Genomic DNA, 22,043 nt, shown 5'->3' with positions numbered 1-22,043 from the left:
TGGGTGCAAAGTGCCAGGGCTGGGTGCAAAGTAGGGCTGAAACGTTGTTGGAGCACTCGGCTCCTTTTACTTACCTCCGCGAGCGTTCCCCGCTTCCGCTGCACTCTCCGCCTTCTTTTAGTTGCGTGTGGCTCCGTTCGCACAGAGCGGTTCGCGGGGGTGGGGTTTCAGGGGATGCAGGGCAGAGTGGGGGTGGGGGGGCAGGCCAGGGTAGGAGACTGAGTGCAGGGCAGAGTGGGGGTGGGGATGCAGGGCAGGGTGTGAGTGTGGGGGCAGGGCAGGAGACTGGGTGCAGGGCAGAGTTGGAGACTGGGTGCAGGGCAGAGTTGGAGACTGGGTGCAGGGTGTGAGTGTGGGTGCAGGGCAGAGTGGGTGCAGGGTGTGAGTGTGGGTGCAGGGCAGAATGTGGGGGCAGGGCTGGGTGCAGGGCAGAGTTGGAGACTGGGTGCAGGGGCACAGTGCAAAGTGCTGGGTGCAAAGTGCCAGGGTGCAAAGTTCTGGGTGCAAAGTGCCAGGGCTGGGGCAAAGTGCTGGGTGCAAAGTGCTGGGTGCAAAGTGCCGGGTGCAAAGTGCCAGGGCTGGGTGCAAAGTGCCAGGGCTGGGTGCAAAGTGCCAGGGCTGGGTGCAAAGTTCTGGGTGCAAAGTGCCAGGGCTGGGTGCAAAGTGCTGGGTGCAAAGTGCTGGGTGCAAAGTGCTGGGTGCAAAGTGCCAGGGCTGGGGCAAAGTGCTGGGTGCAAAGTGCCAGGGCTGGGGCAAAGTGCTGGGTGCAAAGTGCCAGGGCTGGGTGCAAAGTGCCGGGTGCAAAGTGCTGGGTGCAAAGTGCTGGGTGCAAAGTGCCAGGGCTGGGGCAAAGTTTCTTGAACAGTAATAGTCCACCTCTTTTCAGAATGTTTGGGGTTATTTATTTTGTTTCATAAATATTGTGTTTGGGTTTTTGTACTTTGAACATATTGTTTTTTTATTACATCATAACAAAATAAGAATGTTAATGTAAATTTTAAGTTGTTTTTTAACATCCAGTTCATTAAATTTTAAATAAACAAAAAATTTGCATATTGTTTTTTTTTATCCGATTAATCGATTAATTGAAAAAATAATCGGCCAACTAATCGATTATTAAAATAATCGTTAGTTGCAGCCCTAGTTTAAACAAGTATTTATTTATTATCCTCTGCTCAGTATTAGGGTGACCACACTATTCATATACATTTCACTTGTTGCTGACCACCACATGTAAAGCGTCCCCCGGCAGTATTTGGGATATACTGTATAAACCCGAGGAGAAATCGGTTACTCATTTATATATCCCACCGTACTGCTGGGCAGAACGCTATGTATTGTGAAGCAACATGTGAAATATATATGTGTCCTTAAAAAAGGCCATCGTCGCTCTATTCGGTAATAGGCTTCTACATCGCCGTAAATAACTTTGCTCTGCTTACATGCAGCTACTATGAGCAAGCAGAGTATTTAGTTGTATATATTTCCGTTTTCAGTGCAAAGAGGTTGAAATCTATCTTAAAGACCTCTTAACACATTTTACATGTAAATCTGTATCTTGACACAATGGGTCAGACACGTGTTAAATCTAATTTTCACAATTCAATCAGCTTGTATATCCCTTTATAAACTGATAATAGATCTTAGAGGGGGAAGATTTCGTACACGAGCTATGGAGTCATTCTGCGTGATAACAGATCAGTATGCAGTCTGATGGCCTAATGCTTCATCCCAAGGAGGTTTCTATAATGTGCCAAATCACTTGAAAGCATTACATGCATTGTACTGGTATTGCATGTGAGGACTCCTAATACATGTATTTATCATATAGTGTTACATACACGCGTGTCCCCTCATTATTCTATTGCATGTTCAGTTCTGAATAACACCCATAGATACCACAGTGTTGATAAAGCATAGCACGTGTATTTATTCATTCTCAGTATCCGTTTGTCTATCAGTACTAGTTTTGTTATACTCTTTAATGTATGCACAGTAAGAGGTGCTGCGTAAATAACTGGCGCTATATAAAACATAATATATGTGTGTGTGGTAAAGGTATGAATTGGATATGTCTTTATTTTGTGAAATCTGCACCATATCCTTTACACTCACATAGTAACACTTCCCAGACGTTCACACGCAGTATATACTCACACATGTGCACAACAGGCTGCCAGATGAGAGGAGACAGGCGTGTTATGGGGGGCTGCTTTGGGTTTCCATAGTAACCAAGCATTGGTAATGAAATCCAGGCCCCTGCTCGCTCTGTTACCATCCTCTTAGGCCACCAATGGGTTAAGTATATTTTTGTTAGAAAGCATTCTGCCAAATAAAAGAGGGTAATGTAAAAATATAATTGGCTATTTGGAGCAGTTCTAAGATATATTGGGGACATACCGAGCCATTCACAAAAATGGTTTGAGGTACATATGAAAGTGATTACTTCTAAAGATTTTCATGATAAAACAATAGGGTATTTATGTAAGGGATTATGTGAAGTGATAGGAGTGGCCATCGCTGGTAGTTATAAGATACATTTATAGAAAACGAAAGCTACAGAGAACAGTTGTAGGTAGCAAAAGGAGATTTTTTTATAACGATTTATTTGGAAGGAATTATCCTGAGCAAGGGCGAGGTATCTCAACTGAAAAAGGAGCAACGGAACGGGGTATCGGAGAGTTTTATGAAGTATAGTGAGTTATACGTAGCAGACTAGTGTGTTGTTAAAAAGGGGTAATTATATGAGTGTGAGGAGTCATGTGGGTCAATAATGTGGATCAGTGGGAGAGGCTCGTATAGATATATAGCATAGATGGGGGAATTCTCTAGAACCTTTATATGGAGATGATGGCATGGTTATCAGAAGATGCTGAATGGCATGGCTAGTGGAAGGTACGAGGGGCACTTAGTTGTCTATCTGAGTAATGATATTATTATTTATTGTTTTAGATAGCGCCATCAAATTCCATAGCACTGTACAATGAGTAGACAGGACAAAACAAGTAGTATGTAACATAACATAACATAATTGACTTACAGAGACAACAGGTGAGGAGGGCCCGCCCAGACAAGCTTACAATCTAGAGGAGCCAAAGTCATCAAAATGGTATATGGCATCTTAACCTTAGTTAATGGAGCAAGTTGGGTTTGATCAGTGAGCGTGTTCAGATCCAGCAGCTGCTTTTACAAAATGTATTGTATGTATAGTTTGCATAAGATTATTTTACACAATTCCTGATAATGCCAAAGTTGTTTTATTCATTAGGTTTTTATTGTTAAGGCAACCGCAGTTGTTGGGTCACTCTTTCATTACACAACTGTGCCCGGGGCTGGACGAGTCGCTTTCAGCCCCCTGTATGGCAGCTGAGAGTCACTCAATCCTGCGATGTTGGCATAATAGGCATTTAGAGGATATGGAGCGCAGAATGTTGGATGCTTCCTGCTCAGCATTCGCACAACTCCCTAGATGGCTCATTAAATCCTTTAAAACAACTATTTGATTATTTTTTTTCCTTTTTAGTGTAGCTTCCCAAAGGAGCCCTTGAGGGAAAGGAGCTAGGACTCTACCTGAAAATGTGATTAGAAATGTGTGTGGTGGGGAGTGAAGGCTGCAGAGAGAGCAGAAACATCCCTATCTACAGCAGGGAGAAACATTGAAATGTTAGATATTGCCACCAGATCCCTGCTCATATCATGTTGACAGTACTAAATTAACATTTTTTATTGTTCAATCATCAGTCACTTAACAGACATAATTTTAGTTTGTATCCCATGCAACAACAGAGGGAGCTCCAGAAAGCACTACAACGTTAGAAAGATATAAGTCACATGTATAAAAATTACTCTGAATATAGTAGGAATCAGCCAATATAATAACCCGGTCAGGAGGAAAATTCTATTGGTTAAATAGATTTGGCTTTTTGTTACACAATGTAATATGCCAAGTGTTGTTCTTCATCTGAGGTTGTATTTACCTATTTTTAGACCTGCTAAGGAACAGATGATTGTTATTATGTGCTGATACGTAAAACCATAGAATTTAAAGAGTGTGTACTTTCTGTTTCGCAAAACTGTAAAAACTGGTGCTGTTTAAAGCTACTGGCCAAAAATCTCTTCAGGTTCTTTGTTCTTACAAAAGTTTATATAGCAATTAACTTTATTGTATTCCGTATAAGTTTAGAATCATCTTGTAATCTTATTGTATGTTTTCAATCTAGAAATACTGTTATTTTAAAATAACTTTGTTTTGTTGCATATTCACTAGTTAAAATAGTCCTCATGTTACTGTGTTAACATAGACAACAAAATGCCTGGCTCTGTATCAAGAAGTGTCCATAGGGAACATTTTTAAATACAAACACAAAGATGCAACTGGATTATTATTTGTAATAATTCTTCCCACTTAGATGCAAGAAGCATGTATTACGGCACGTCTTCAACCTGTGCGCAAATGCAGGAAGATTTATGAACCCAGAGTTTCACAGCTACACAACTGCGTTGTACACAACAAGGTTAGTTGTCATTTTATGTAATTTTTTTGTATTATTTTTTAAAACAGTCAAAGCTTTTATTGAAAGTTATTTTGTTATTTCAAACAATTATAGAAATGCATGAAATTGACAGAGTAATGGTATGCGGTTAGTACATGGCATTAGGATATGACATCATAAGAAAGTTCAGAAGCCTAAAAGATACAGTATATAAGACATAAGATGTAAAATAAGTTTTTAAAGATTTTAAGATGCACTCATGTTTCTACACAAATTATTTTCCAATGGAGACCAGCAAATAGAGAGTAATATCTGCCCAATGCTTGCTTCTCTAATTGCTGTTTTAATTAAGCTATGTTTCACAACCATGCACTCCGCTTGATGTTTTTGTACTATGGTTGTATGAGTGTATGTGAGTGGTTGGTTGTCCAATTTTTCACTGTAGATAACTTGACAGTAAGGAACAAATGTATAATTAACTTACATTGAGATCAAAAGGTAGCTGAACTTCTGTCACTTAAAACACATTACGAAACATTTTTTCCTATATAATGGGCATTGCTGCTTAATATGTAACAATGTTCCCTCCTGGTTATAATATTTCCAAAATGTTGAAGACACAGTGTTATGGATTTTAGTGAGTCCATTTAGGGTTAAGTACCAACAACAGACCTGCACTCGTGGGAGGAGAAACAGAAATCCTGCACTGTTAAAGTAAGACTAGGATCTGTCTATCTATGGCACAGTGAAGTTTTATTTATAGTTCTCAGTTCTTGAAAGTACTATAAGGGGCACTATTTTTATGTTAAATGCATATTGGAGTCCATTTTGCATAAACTCCAGTCCAAGTTACTGCATGTAAATGAGTGCAGGCATTTTTTAGTCATTGAAGTTCTTCAGTCGCATTAAACTCCTCCCCCAGCTGCCTCTACTGAAAGCAGGGAGCATACTACTGTATGCTTCTTGCACATTCTCAGTAGAACGCCTATTTCAGTCTGAAGCAGCTATTACATGCTATTACAAGTGTGCTATTTTGATAGCGTACACGAGATTGTCTGCTGTTTCGGTGACTTCGGTAGGAATACTACTGAATGTGTGCAAATGGTTTGCATACTAATGCTTTTTGGATTCAGCAGAGGCAACCAGGAGATTTGGTTTTCTTACTCTAATAACTAAAAGATACATGTCTGCATGTGCATGCAGTAAAATGCATTGGATTATATGCAAGAAAGCTTGATGCTATTATATTTCAGATAGGATTAGATGAGTGCTAATAGTTAATTTGGGAGAACATTAGAACAGGAGAAATATTTGTTAAATTGCTGTAAAGAAGGACACACTGGGAGGGCTTTTTAGCCGAATCTTTCTTAACGGATCCATTACCCTGAATCCCCCTAATTATTGGCATGTGAAAGTTTTGGGGTGAGGGTGGCTGGAATGCTGGTGTGTTTTTGTAAGGACGGGCGGGGGTGGTTTGTATATCTTTCCCATGGGTTATGTGTTTGCTGAAATTCAGACAAAAAGAAAACTTTAAAACTTTTGGAAAGTGAAGGAAAGAGCATGGAAGGAAGGGGGTGGGGAGGAGGGAACAGGTGCAGCAGGACAATACCCGATGAAGATTGATGGGCCAGAAGATTGAGGAAGAGCATACACACATAAACACACAAACACTTGCTATCTCTCAGCCTGTCCCTGAACCGTGTAGGCTTTTAGGAATACAGCTGTTTGTACATGTGAATATCCTGTGAGCTATGCAGCCAGAGCGCACACAGCTTCTGGATTGTTGTCAGCTTTGTGAAACATAAAAGCTTCAATTCATTAAGAAGCGAAAAGCAGGAAAGTGAAAATTCCTGTGGATTCTACTCACCCACATTAAAAACAAGCTTCTGAGGAATAGGTGTTTTACTGAACTACACACTCCAGCCTCCCTCTCCTTATTATGTCCCTTAGCTTCTAGCCCTGTCCATTATTGATCTGTGCACGCTCTTAAAAAGTCACATGACGGTGTAACTAGTAACTTAGTAGATACTAAGTATGTTGGTGACATTTAAAGAGAAAATTGTTTTGAGAGTTCTTTGAGCCAGCTCACATATTTCAGAGATCTCTACCCCCTCCTTTCTCTTGCTCCTGTTTGTTAAGTTTTGACTCCTTGTTACTGTCTCAGCCTCTTGGAAATAAATCCCTAAATTTGTTACAGTCACTGATGGGGCTGGGGGGGGGTCAAGGGGTCAGAATACAGGAGCTCCAAACTAACAGTGACTTTATAGAAGGGAAAGTGAGAAGGAGATGCAGAGAAAAAATACGTGACTGAGAAAGAGAGACTAATGTATGTACAAACAGAGAGGGTTATGTTGGCAAAGAGGGAGCAAGATACAGACAAAAAGAAACGACAGACAGGAATGAGGAGCAGCAGCAAGTAGATGGAGCGAATTCCTTCAAAAAGATCAGCACAGATAAAAGAAAACAAGACAGAGGGAGTACAGACTTGAACAGATAAGGAAAAAGTTAGTGATACATAAAGAAATAATTATCTAGGATAAGATATGACAAATCGAAGGAGAAAAGGTAACGATAAATACATTAGGACCAAAGGAAGGCTTAATAAGGCACAAGAGGGAGGTATATGGCACGCATGGAAAGGAGTAGGGTTTATAGCAAGTAGCAAAATCAATAGAAAAAAGACAGAGATACAGTTATAATCGCAGAGAAAGCGTGACTATAATAGACACAATAACACAAAGAACAATTACCATCAAAAAGAAGACCATGGTGTGATAGAGCATGTATTAGCAAAATGGGAACTTCCAAGGAGAGAAAATAAAAAAGTAAAGAAAGAATGCGTGAAAAAAGAGTGCTAGGAATTCGCAAGGCCACATTCTCACAGCAGACCATGGTCATTTTTTGCTGACTGTCAAAATGGGTCAACTGAGAGCTGGTAATTCAGCCCGTTTATCTGCAAGGACTTGCTAAAGGAACACCCGTTCCTCAAATAGCGCTGTCTTGTAGAGATTGTAACTACCTGTAGCCCCACATGTAACTACATGTTATAAAGCACACAAAGGATACTCCTGGTTAAAAGCTCTCTTTACCTAAAATATTCAAACGCAACACTAATTCTGCTTGTGACAGCTGAAAATAATTAATAGTTTTCAGTTTCTTAAATAGTAGACCATAGCTCCATAGAAACATTGAAGTATTATGATGACAGAAAAAGACTAGTCTCAACAGCATACCTATACACTTCATTACTCAATTTATCCCCATTCTTACCTTTTAGGCAAGGCACCTGTACCTTTAATTTCTGTTTGTACCTGTAGTGTATGAGTAGCAGAACACCTCCCAAGAAATCTGCCAAGAAACAAGCCACCTGTGATTGCTTGAACCTGCTATATCTCGTTTGGGATACCCTTGTTACCGTAACGTACCTGACAATGTACATCCCTGTAATATGTGAGCAAGGACATACCAGTGGTGGCAGCTTGTAACATGTGAGAAGCATCTTGCTGTCAATACGTGCTCTTACCTGTATACGTAATTAAGGAAACAGAGCCTTTAGCTATTACATGTAATACATCATCAGACACACCACTTACACTTGTACCTTGCGTCTGATAAGTGTGCACATACAATAACTGCTACTAATACTAGTAATCCCCAGTATAGACAGGCTGCCAATAATTGTGGTTACCTTTCAAAATGTATTTATACTTTAGTAGGTCGGTTGGGGAGCTTAGAATCAAGATTTGAAAATGAAGAACCTTCTTTATTCAGTTCAAAATTAAGAACTAATAATTTTGATTAAAAAGCCAAGGAGAGTGTAAGTTATTAGAAGGCTCTGTTGATTTATACACAGTACTCAGTTGGTGATTGTGGATATTGCAGTTGGTTATATCATTGGCTGCCAACACATCAAGGAGGTCCTTAACACGGCTAAAACCCTAAGCGTTGAACCAGTCGAGACCTATTCCAATCTAACCTTTTGGGTTTTCTTTGGCAACTTCGTCAGTGAGCCTCATATATGTCCCACCTCTCTCCTGTCATGTTTTGTATTAATATTTTCTAATGGGAGGATGAATAGCTGCTGTGGGTGAAGTTAACTAGAGCTTCCATGTGGAGTGCTGCGCCGAGGTTCTGGAAACCACGTTCCTCTAGACATTAACGAGCTGTGTGCTGATAGGGGTACAATTCACGCGGGTGAAGAATACCTGTTTGAGTCATAAAAGATGTAAATACCTCTGAGGTGAAGGGCAGCCTGTTATCGCAAAACAGTTCCTTGGTAATTCAAAACTGAAAAGCTTTCTCTTAATGGTGCAATTCTCAAGTCAGCATTTGTGCGCTCTGTACTCCAGACATTTTGGGTTATTGAGTAGTGAATGGGAACACCAAATAATACAAGTCCTTGTTTGCCATGTCAATGCTGTTCAAATCAAGGATGCTGTGAACAATATCTTGACTTTTATAGGTTTAATAGCGCTTGACGGCTGCTGTAAAGAATTGATCTATATCCCATCACCAGATAAGCCTGGCTAGGACATTAGACACCTATTAAATTGTAAATATAAAAATGGAAAGTAAGTCAAATGTCACATGAAAAAAATATTTTTGGGAAATTATTCACCAAGCATATGATGCTTGTTTGTAAAGTCTTCAGACTGTGAAAGCTCCTCCATTGCCTATGGAGTATGTGGTGGCTCACTACAGTCCCTATGGAGATATGCAAAGTGTACCCCTTTGTGTATTTAATTGTTTTTGGGATGCACACTTGCTGCTTATTTGGAATCAGTGTTGTTTAGTGACAATCTCTTTTCAAGAGCTTAGGGTTTTTCTGCAGGATTCTGATTTTGCACTCATAGTATCAGAAGACACGCAGTCACGCTGCTTGAATTTTTTGGGGATTTTTTAAAAAATTGTTTCCTAGATTTAACATCACTAGCAGCATGCAGGTCAACGTAACTGTGGTATTATGGTCTCTAGCGATAAAAAAAGGGAAAAAAAAACAACTTTGCAAAAATCTTACTGAAAAAATAAGAAGGGGAACCTGCTGTCAGAAAACGCCTGCTACATTTCCATACTCGTTCCAGGCTAATGGACAAGTGGGAATTTCCTGCCCTATATCCATTTGCTCCCATAAACAGCTAACAGGTAGTTGTGGGTTGCTGCTCCACCTGGCCTTGTCAGATCTTTGTTTTCCGGGTATTATTCTTAATATTGTCTACACACTGGATGTTATGTGTCAGTGGTCTTCCAAATCATTCTTCTTATGTAATCCTGTGAAACCTGAGGTTAGGGACATGTTTACATCACAAAGCTTGGATAAGTGATCCCTGCACAGATTAACTTCCTTCCAGTCTCTGAAATGGAAGTGATTACAAGATGATGACTGGGCCTGAAAGTTCTGTCCCTGCGCCTCGCACTCACAGGTATCTGCTCTTGATAAATGTGATAGTTCTGTACAGAAGAAGCATGTCCAAACCGTCACTGGTAATATTAACCAAAAATGTTGTTTTTTTTCTATTGCCCCTTCTGCATTGTATAAGACCTTATCAGCCTTAGGGTAGGATGGAGATAGAGAGTGCCAGAGGCTAAGCTACCATGGCTAAAACATGGAATTCATGCACACTTGCTGTAGTGTTGGAGTGACGTTAGCCTAAAGCAGGGACTTTCATTTCGTGAGACCTGGAGTGTCATTAGAGCCTGATGTCTCCTGCAAATTCCAGGTCACATTACTTGCAAGTCTCGCCTTAATAATTAAAACCCCTCTAAGCACAGTTTTAATGCACTGGGAATGATAAAGTGTTTACAATTGCTTAATAATGATAAACAATTCAATAGATAACTAGTTTACCGGGTGGAAACTTTATTGTGTATCTGTCTCTCAATCTCTTATTACATTGCACATCTGTACGTCACATCCGTTTATCTTTGTAACTATGAAGATTATCCAGAATGAGGACGCGCGTTCCATCTAATTGAGTTGCTAAAATAAGCTTGTTGCGCTGCACAGGTGCGCAACTTAAACTGGAACACAATGCCCGTGAAAGAGCTATCCGACTCTTCTCCAGTAGAACATAGCAGAGAACGTCATGCTTTTATAGACAACAAATTTGGGGAGAAGTGACCGATGTATGTTTGTAAATATCATGAAAAGAGTCAAGGTGTCACAGTTAGGTTCTCCCTCTTACATTGCACACTGTCCATTATTCATTATGTTACACGCGTAAATCCTCTGACTATTACCCCAGAGATCTCTTAAATAAATACACTAATTCACTGAAGCACGCTCAGAGGAGGCTGTGTTGTGTCTGTATAACCGTGTTTACATATAAAGAGGAACAGGGAACCATAATTCTTGTACCTCAAGAAAATCTGTTAAATAATACACTAATTCACTGGAGCATGCTCAGAGAGGATTGTGTTGTAGTTGTGTATGTGCATATGTGTGTACTATGGACCATGATTCTTAAAATTACCACATCTTTGTTGGAGATTACAACATACTTAAATACTAAATACTAAAATATATACTAGTATTTTACTGGATTGTTCTGAAACATCAATTACAAAGTTATTATAGAGATAGTTCAGTTTGGAATCGGGTTACAGGAGAAACAAGTGTCAAGGTTCTATATCATTTGTTGGCTACAGGAAATCCTCTGTTGTGTTAATGCAAATACATCGGCATTGCAAATCACTATTCAAATGAGTGTTTTTTGGCTTGAACATTAAAAGCCAAACCGCCAGATGTGCGTTTTTTTGCCATAAAGATATATGGTGTGTATTGTGTGTATATTTCTATGAAGGAATGCCAGGCCTTTACAGAGTGAACATCTTAAGGAATGAGGAGATGTACAGTGCGGAGCAGAATAGCTGGGCAGCAGCCCACAGCTGGCTAATCTACCATGGAAATCATAGGGGGGACAGAGAATTGGAGAGTAGGGAGAGGGCTAGGCGAGAGATATACAGGATGAGTGGTAAGAGCTGATGTTAGAGGGGAGAGGTACACAGCAAGATGGGATGAGGAACATGTTTTCAGTCTTACGTACTTCCTTGGTGAGCTTTTCTTGCAGGAAGTGCCAAGACGGTACAGTGGGATGACAGTCAAGCAATCGCACCATTGTAGCTATCCATTATACTTGCACTTACTATGCACAAGAAGCTCACCATTACTTAGTATATGAGCTGAAATGTTTTAGGTCGCCTACAAACTCAGTATTTAGAGAATAAACCCAGAGTAGAGTCCATCGAAGGAGAAATATTTCATAGAGGATTAGGGAAAACCAGATATGCATTTGTACTATTAGACACGGGTATAAGTTATATTACTAATAATAACACTGAAAAGTTACAATATTACAGTCTGTGGTGGATGATATGATGGAGCACAGCTGCGGAAGGGAGAGTTGCATTGAGGTACTATATCTCAGTGTAATGACGTTATAGAGAGAAACTATTTGAGAGCAATGGGGAGTCTGAGAGAGTGAGAACGGATAACTATTACAGGGCCACGGGGAGGCAGCGAGAGAGGCGCACAAACAGAGCATTACAGAGCCACAGGGAGGTGTAGATAACAGATATTAATTACAGGAGAACAGAAGGATATACTGAGAGGAGAAGGGGAAAAGAGAACGCAAAGGCGATAGGAGGGAAAACAGAGCATATGACGTGCAATGAGAATCGAGAAAGGGACACAGCTGGTCCTGCCATTTTGCCACACACATGTCCAGCTGTGCAGATCTGGCGTGTGTCTTACATATACACATATGTGTATTAAAAATAAAGACTAGGGCATTGTGTTAGGGACATAGGCAGTGGTAATTGTATGAGGACTACTGTCTGAAAGAGGGAGGGGTGTCTGTTACATGGTATTTACTCAGATGTTGCAGCTTCTTTTCATGCAACGTGATCCATAACATAGGCGGAGGGCATTCATCATTGGGACACATCAGCACCTGACAATTTGTCTTAGTAATGGCTATCACCTGTTAATTTTGGCTACTGTGTATGTCTCCGTTTCTCACAGTGGCAGAATTTAACTCTTACCTGACCTGTGCAGAGCACAACGTTTGTTAGGTGGGTTTTTGAGAATGGAATTGAGGTACTTTATAGAGCATATCTCAAAATAAATTTCGATTTTTTTATGTGTATAACATGGCAGCAGCCGTCTTTACTTCCAGTACCAAAGAGCTGCATGGTTATTCTTCCCTATTACCGTATTTGCTCGATTATAAGACAAGGTTTTTTTCAGAGCAAATGCTCTGAAAAATACCCCTCGTCTTATAATCGAGGTCGTCTTCTAATGAGACCTCATTCTGCTGGGGCCAGGCTGCTTACCGGTGCTTTGGTCGCGAGCAGCGTCTCTTCTTCTAGCAGCAGGAGAACAGGAAGCTAGTAGAGTGTCACATAGCTCTGCCTCCCCCCTCCTTCCTCTGGGGGCGGGGCCAGAGAAGTTGCTCGCACAGCCGGGCACCTGCAGAAGTCTGCGAGTGGGAGATCTGCAGTTCAGGTAAGGGGGTGGGGGAGGGTTTTTGAGCAAGTATGTGTGATTAATGGAATGAATGAGTATTTAAATGTTTGTGAATGAGTGTGTGTATGATAGCATGGATGTGTAAGGTGGGTGGTGGTGGTAGCATGGCATAGGGAGGCTGTACTCACACTCCTATCATCCCCAGGTTCCAGCATGTACTGGCTGCCTTGGCTTGATAGGAGTGTGATTGCTGTTAGCAGTTATATATATATATATATATATATATCTCCAGAAATGCCTTTTAACCCCCTATATGCCACTCTGCCCCATGATATGCATTTTAACCCCCTATATGCCACTCTGGCATATAGAGGGTTAAAAGGCACATCATAGGGCAGAGTGGCAAATAGGGGGTATAAGGCATTTCTGGGGGCAGAGTGGCAACCCTGGGGGCAGATGTGCATAACTGGGGGGGCAGGTTGGCAAATAAAAGGAAATAAAAAATATATATATTTTTCTCAATCATCGCTTTTATTAGATATGAAAAAAATGTTTACATGCATTAATATTTACTAGTGAAACTTTTTTTTCTATAGGGTAGTCTTATATTCAGGCTTTTTGTTTTTTTCCTAAATTAATATTTAGATTTTGGGGGGTCGTCTTATAATCGGGGTCGTCTTATAATCGAGCAAACACGGTAAGTGATCTCTACCTTATTATGCAGTTGCTGATTGTTGTCGATTGGCTCAGGTAGCTTTTGTAATGGTGGGTAAGGAGAAAATGCCAGGACAGGAAAATGGATTAGTTGTGCTAGCTTTCCACAGATCTCAGATTCCAGGAGTTACAACATTCCCCTTGTTATTAAGCCAGATATTTTATGATGAAAAATGTGTTGGCAAAATTTCCAACATTTGACCTTTGTCAAAAACCAACCTCTTGTTATACAATGAATGAAGACATTGGCAAAAAATGGATACTACTTCTTTAATGGATAACGCTGTAATGTTCCCAAATATAGTTAAAGGTGACAATTTACAACAGAATTACAGATGCCTAGGTGCATGGCGTACACAGAAATGTAATTATTTTCCAGTGGATTTGAGCGTCTCTCAACAGGGGAATTTGAAGCAATGGACATAATTCCACATTTGGGCAAATGCCCGCTTTTACCTCTGCTTGGGGACCCCATCTGTGTGCTCTTATATTCCTGCTCAGGGACTACTCAAGAAAGTAAATGCAACAGAACTTCCTGAAATACAGCACATGTAAAGTCAATGTTATGCCAAGGTAAACATTACAATATGCACTTTTGTGTGTGAGAAACCTGTACATCCCATTTAATTGCTGTTAATCCCCCCACAGCTAGCGTTACTCATTTTCAGCACAAGACATACAAATGGGTAACTTTCTGCCTCAAAAGGCAACTACTTAATTAACCACATAAGTGCAGAATCAGTAGCGTTGGACTGTATAATATTAATGAACATACACAATGTATAACTGTTATAATAGTTATGAGGTTTAATGTAAAGGAGCAGCCCTCTGTCCCTGACAGACCCACTAAAGAAGAATGCCTATTAGAGGTGAGGTAGAAGCTGCAGTCACGCAGTTGCTCTCCTCCTCTGTGGTCTGACGATTTTTGCCACTTGTTGCCTGCTTGAAGCAGCCAATCAGCATCAGGAAAGCTCTCCCTTGGAAATCAGCAGGAGTGCTTTTCACTTATACACAGGGATCTGAACAGATCCCTGCCCGTGGAGTTTGCTGAGTCAGCGATGGAGCTCACTGGAAATAAGTATGTCACATGTGTATCGATGTGGTCGGTTAAACACATCGCATGCACAGAAAATACCTGAGGACAAGGGAAAAGAGCAAATGCAAAATTCTGCAGAATCCTCCCCTGCATTTGCAAGGGGACGCCATGAAAATTTGAAGGAACCATTTGCATGATGGCTGGACCGTCCTTTTAACAACCATTTCCTATTTTGCAAGGCAAACCTAGTGAAAGAGGAGCTGACCACTCTATAGGATAATAGGTTGCAGACAAATCAAACCTTCTGCTGATAACCTTTTTAGAAAACCAGTTATCTCTGTTATCCCAGATATGTTTGCTAACAATCTAACTGAACCTGAAAGAGGAGATTATGTGCCTTCAAGCCTTGTCTGAATTTGAAGAGACAGAAACATTTGTTTGAGGTTGGCTTGAGGTGATGAAGTAGTTTACAGGAAATCGATAAACTGTTAAATAAGTTGTACTTGTTGTTACAGGGAAAACCTGTACTTCAGTTTATATGTCAGATAACCAATATATGTACTTAATATCTGGACTAGGATTTGTTAGAATAGGCATTAGGCAATATTGTCTTCATGAACCCTGAGATAACTCTGCAGTGAGAAAATAGTTAATAATAATTTTTAGTGTTTAACATTTGTATGTTTGTGTTTATGGTGAATAACGGTGCAAAAAAAATGATCATTGTTAAACTTGCTTGCCTATGCCGACCCAGAATCCCTTGCATTGATGGTAAAACTACAAGCTTGTCTGTGGTGGGTGGAGATGAGTGGTTAAAAATACCTATTACCTTATTCTTAGTGGATGGGTTTTCCATCACACTTGTTTCTCCATCATACCTAATTTAATATACATATGGTAAATGGACATGCTAGTGTCTCAGAAAGCCCCCTAAACAAACAATATGAACGTACTTTTATATTATTTGTTCAGGTTTATAAAGAAAATAATAAAAACTTCTAAGCATCTGCTTCCCACAGATTCTCAACACTGATTGGCTGCTTGAATCAGTCTCCCTCCATGCATTTATTGGAGGACGCAGCATAAATTTAAAGGGACCTTTCAGATGCATTAACCTCTCAAAACCTTCATGACGTTCAATCCTGCCATTAAAAAAAAACCTAAAAGTTAGATTAACTGTTTAGCACACTAAAAACAATTACTGCACAGCCAGCCAGCCCCATCTGCAAATAAAATCAATAAAATATATTTTAGTGGTCAAATGGGTCTCTGGATTACTAATCCCATCAAGCCAGGCTGATAAGAGTGATGGGAGTTATGGCCCACAAGAACAAACGGCTACCATGGTTGTGAAAATGTACCCTTTTAAACCTAAACTGTGTTTGAATAGTGTATTATCATCCAGCTACCTTGCCCTATTCTGTTTGCTGCTGCGCAGTGGAATGAGTGCCACGTAGTGTGCCCTGTAGAGTTAAAAAATATAAAAAAACAATGTGGGATATTTCTTTAATATGGAGATGCAGCTGAATACATTGTGATCTTTTTCTCTGCAGTTACATGTAATATGTGCAAATAATCATAAAACATGGAAATGCTTGTGAAAAAAAGCAATGAAAATTATTGGTAAGGCTCCCTCTGCCAATGATTGGTGACCAAATGGTCACATGATAATTGTCCAAATGCTTCTTGTGAAATACCCTGGGTTGTCTTCTCTAATTTTTTCAGAATAGTACAAAAAATACCCTATTTTCATATATTATTCATAGTAAATCTTGGACTGTAGGTCTAAAAATGAGATCCAAGAAGGTCTATCTGTCCTTGAAAATCCAATCTATAATTTGTGTGAGTGCATGAAAAATTAAAAAGGAGAATTATGTTTAAGGAAATGTAATACAGAAATGCAAAAAAGCCCCAGGTTTTGGTTACAAAATACTTGGAACCTGTAAAGAAGGTGTTAAATTGTTTTAAGAGACCATCTGAATTAAAATATACACTCGCTGGCTACTTTATTAGCTACACCTTGCTAGCACCGGGTTGGACCCCATTTGCCTTCATTCTTCGTGGAATACTTTATACAATCTCCCCAGAAATTTTGGTCTATACGGACATGATGGCATCACGCAGTTGCTGCAGATTTTTCGGCTGCACATCCACGATGCGAGTCTCCCATTCCACCACATCTCAAAGGTGCTCTATTGGATTGAAATCTGGTGACTGTGGAGGCCATTGGAGTTCAGTGAACTCATTTTCATGTTCAAGAAACCAGGTGGAGATGATGTGAGCTTTGTGACATGGTGCATTATCCTGCTGGAAGTAGTATCAGAAGATGGGTAGACTGTGGTCATAAAAGAATGGACATGGTCAGCAACAATACTCAGGTAGGCTGTCACATTTAAACGATGCTCAATTGATACTAAGGGGCCCAAAGTATGTCAGGAAAATATCCCCCACATCATTACACAACCACTACCAGCCTGAACTGTTGATACAAGACAGATTGGATCCATGCTTTCATGTTGTTTACGCCAAAGTCTGACCCAGCCATCTGAATATCGCAGGTGGAGTCAAGGCTCATCAGACCAGGCAACGTTATTCCAGTCTTCCATTGCTCAATTTTGGTGATCCTGTGTGAATTGTAGCCTCAGTTTCCTGTTCTTAGCTGACAGGAGTGGCACCCGGTGTGGTCTTCTGCTGCTGTAGCCCATCTTCTTCAATGTTCGACGTGTTGTGCGTTCAGAGATGGTATTCAGCATACCTTGGTTGTAACGAGTGGTTATTTGAGTTACTGTTGCCTTTCGGTCATCTCGACCAGTCTGCCCATTCTCCTCTGACCTCTGACGTCAACACGACATTTTCGTCACACAGCTGCCGTTCACTGGATATTTTTACGCGTTTCCGGACCATTCTCTGTAAACCTTAGAGATGGTTGTGCGTGAAAATCCCAGTAGATCAGCAGTTTCTGAAATACTCAGAACCAGCCCGTCTGGCACCAACAACCATGCCACGTTCAAAGTCACTTAAATCCCTTTCTTCCCCATTCTGATGCTCGGTTTGAATTTCAGCAAGTTGTCTTGAACACGTCTACATGCCTAAATGCATTGAGTTGCTGCCATGTGATTGGCTGATTAGCTATTTGTGTTAACCAGCAATTGGTTCAATTAGGTGTACCTAATAAAGTGGCCGGTTAGTGAAAATCATTTTTCACAAGAATTGTGATTAATGACTGACATTTGCCCTACTTTAATGCCTAACCCCTCTTTTATTACAGAGACATATTTACCATGGGGACTCCCCTAGCGCTGACCCTGGACAGGATCTCCAACTGCTCCTTTCATGACCACCATCCACACTGCAGCTTTTTATATTCTTTTGCTCCGCGACTTGGCACATCCTCCACATTGTTAATAGTACCGGTGGGGCAATCTCCCTTGTTACTGGCCCTTTGAGCAGGCGCACAACAGGGGGTGGACTGCCACCTCGCAGGCCTGGCGCTCTGGTTTCCCTAAACTAGAATATGTCACTGTTTAGCGCGTGTGTGTGTATATATAAATATATATATATATATATATATATATATTTATCTGCCTCATAAACTGCAATCTTTATGTAATTCATCCAGCACAGCCCACTATATTTATTGAAATTCTGCCTCTTTCATATTTCACAGGGAGTTCTTCATTGCAGCCTCTAGTTACAATATGTGACTTAAGGGGAGGTCAGAACAACTTGGTTTCCATAGGAACAGACAAGGGTTTGAGCTGTTTTTATGTAACTAAACCTTTGAGGAAAAGTAAAACGAGTTATGTTTTGCTAAAGCATAAAATTAATGTTTTCTTTACATGAAGCAGAACCTTTTATAAATTGTACTTGTTATACCCACTTCAGGCAGGGCAGAGAGAATATGTTATGTCCAGGAGTCAAACCTTTATGTTGAACAAAATCATGACCTTCAGTCTATTGGCAGAAATTCCCCATAAGATCTGCCACCTTTAACATTATCTATTTCACTAATTAAAACTTCCTGTAACTGCATAGTTTCCTATCATGTCTGGGCTGGGAATAAAAAGCAGACCTGGAAACATTTCTGCACCAGCCCCATATATACTTTTTGGGGTGGGCCCATTCGCCACACCAGGGGTATAAGTAGAAACCACAGAGCCTCAGGCACCCCAACTTCATAAGCAACATGTCCCACAGTGCCACATTTGTAACCAAACAGCTTGTCTGTGCCATCTTTGCCCCAAGCAGCCTGCCTGTGCCATCTGTCCCCGCTATCTCTACACCCTAAACAGCCTGCCCATGCCACATGTGCCTCCTAAACAGCCTGCCTGTCCCATATCTGCCCTGAAACAGCCTGTCTATCCTATATCTACCCCGAAATATCCTTCCAGAGCTAACTCTGCCCCTGAAACTGCCTGTTCCACCTCTGCCAGTGAAACAGCCTTCCTGTGCCATCTCTGCTCCTGATGCAGCCTGCCCGTGCCACCTTTGCCCCTTAAGCTGCCTGCTTGTGCCATCTCTGTCCCCTCAACAATCTGCCTGTGCTATTTCTGCCCCTAAACACGTATACAGTCATTAACTTACTCACTTACTCATTCATTTACCCATTCCCTCTTCCGCACTCCCTTATCTCATCACCGGTCCTGGGGCTGGCCGAGCAGCACTATCTTTTTCATCCTTGGTTCCTTGAGCTCTCTGCTTTCTTACCTTTCTTTTTGAATCACAAGCATCTGCACACATCGTGTGAGAAATTTTGGCTGATTTCACATGACTGTCTCTAAATTACCTCTAGTGTAGGCACTTTCCCCGTCACTGTTAGTGTTTTCACCTACAACAGAAGCCTTTCCCTTTCAGCTAGTACTTCATGGACGTCGTTGCCTACTAGATGGTGGGGGGTGTGTAGCTGTGGGAGGTTATAGAGCCAAGCCAAGTGGTAACAGTCAAAGCCAAGCTAAGGTCAAGCAGCGGTAGCGGTAGTCTATTTGCTATCATAGATAAACCTGAGTGGTTATGTGGATCAATGGTCAACAGGAAGTTATAGGAAGACTGTCCACTCACTGAAGCAGAAATTACCTCTCTTTGTGAGCACCACTATCCTGGGTAGTCTGAAGTGCAGTCGAGCAGCAGTAGAGGAATGGTTGTCAGGAATCAGATGCGCTGTAACAGGCATGAGACAAGAGAATGATTAGACATACCAGAGATCAACGCAGGCTTCAGGTTCATCAACAGCAAACACGGGTCGGTACAGGCAGTAAAAACCTTAGCCAGCAAACAGTAGCCAAGCAAGTGCAAACTGAAGGAGGTGTTAGAGTTGGGTAAAGGGACTCAGTGGATGGCTAGGTACTTCTAGTGGAGCACTGGAATGGTCAGTGTTCACTTGATGCCTTTTACAGTGTCATCCATTAGTGCTATTGGCGTTTTGTGCGTGGCCTGTTCTCGTGGACACTGCACGCACACGCTTGAAAGAGGAGACCTGCAATACGGCTTGTAGTACTTCCAGATTTCTGGAGGTAAGATGCAGTAGTGGCCACGACAAAGACTTGTGCTGTTTCCTTCCCTGTGTGGATGTGTGGACTCTATACTTTTCCAGCTTCATTGACTTCTGAGTAGCAGGGGACCTTTTATTTTAGCTTGCAGGCCAAAGTGTTTTGTATCCCACTCACTTCGATGAAAGTTTCCCATGACCACCTTGTTCAACCACTATACTTAAAGTGTGTATCATTACCATACAAAATGGCCTTCTTGGGATCATATACCAAGGCTGTTAAAAAAACAAAACACGTTTTTCTTTTGATGCTTTCTAAATGTCCTTTGTATAGAATTCTCCCTGGGTTTCCACAGCGGTGTCATCATGACTCACAAATTAACTAGATTGCTAGACACGTTGCATTGGAGGTAATTGTTTTCAGACGTCTTCATTCACCTCGGCCTATGACTACAGCTACAATTCCTTCATCCTTGCACAAACCTTATAAATCACCATCTTCAATAAGAAGCAGGGACTACTTCAATCCGTTTGTTTGGTCCACTGTGGTGCTTTCTACCCATTTCCTGGCACCATCCACCACAAGGAACAGCATGCACCAGTCTGGAAAAATATAGGAACAATTAGGAATTTCTTCTAGGAGCATAGAAGTTCTTCCTAACATTCTTAAAAGTAATTGCCATCCTCTGGAAGTTAAGTGTATCTAGCAATTTGTGAATTTTCTAATTATTTCAGTATTTCTATAGAATAATGGCTCCCATTATTATCGTCTCTTTTTCCGTAGTCATGCTTCCTAATTGTGACAAACATTGGCAGATTAATGGCATGAAAGCAGAGATGTAGCTATTTTCTTTAGAACAAAACTCATGGGAAACTTTATCCCTGTGCATTTTTTCTAAGGAAGTGATTGTGTGTCAACATTTTGTAACGACTTCTCAGCTTTACATTATAAAATGAGGGTAGCATCAGATGAACTGTGAAGTTTGGTATTTTGGACAAGCTGGGCGCTATAGAAAATCCCAGAGGGGTTCTAGGAGAAACCATTGTCCATCAAACAATTACATGTATAAATTATTACCAGAAATACTGAGAGATTGTATGATAGCTGTGGGGATTACAATTTTGTTGTGTATGGCATTAACCAACGGGCTGTTTTTGAAGGATTTCATTAGGAAGGACTCTCATTTGGTAACACAGTGTCAGATGAAAATACTGTGTAAATTATCTTTCTTTTTCAGAGAAAACATTCTGAAATATAATGTTATTGATGTCTAAGTCTAGTCTTAGAAGCTTTGGGCATTATACCAGATACTGGTACATAACAATCCTCACTGGTATCCTAAGATAAAGGCAAGGGTGCTCAGTGATGGCAAGGTCCAAAGCCTTAGTCTGCTGTATTTGTAATAAAGGAATTACAGATGTTTGTGTTGTGCTGTTTCCAGTAAACAACCTTTTATGTTAAGGAGCAAGCAGGCTTTCCTCTTAAAAAAAGTTTTCATCTCTTGACCAGCTTAGAGATCAATGCAAATACCAGTCCTTTATTACGGGATGTCTGGTTACAAGATGTATATTGGTTTCTTGGCAAGCATGTTATTCCTATATTTTGGTAAAAAGCTTTTGATACAAGCCATGTGTGCTGGTACAAGAGCACCGTCACAATCCATATGTGGAAGTTTTCCGTAACAGCCTTTGTAAGTGTCCAGACGTAGTTTATTAATATTTTTGCAATTGATAACATATGCTGTAGGTGTGCATACAGATGGACAGGTGGCTGTATGTGTCCGAGTCCCTTTGTATTTAAGGATTTCAATTACTTTTATATGTTGGGGTCTCAGATCTTATCTGTGTGTT

This window comes from Sceloporus occidentalis, unplaced genomic scaffold (assembly GCF_023333645.1).
Source record: "Sceloporus occidentalis isolate IW3139 unplaced genomic scaffold, rSceOcc1.0.p SCAF_79, whole genome shotgun sequence".
NCBI classification, from domain to species: Eukaryota; Metazoa; Chordata; class Lepidosauria; order Squamata; family Phrynosomatidae; genus Sceloporus; species Sceloporus occidentalis.
This window is presented reverse-complemented; position numbering follows the sequence as displayed.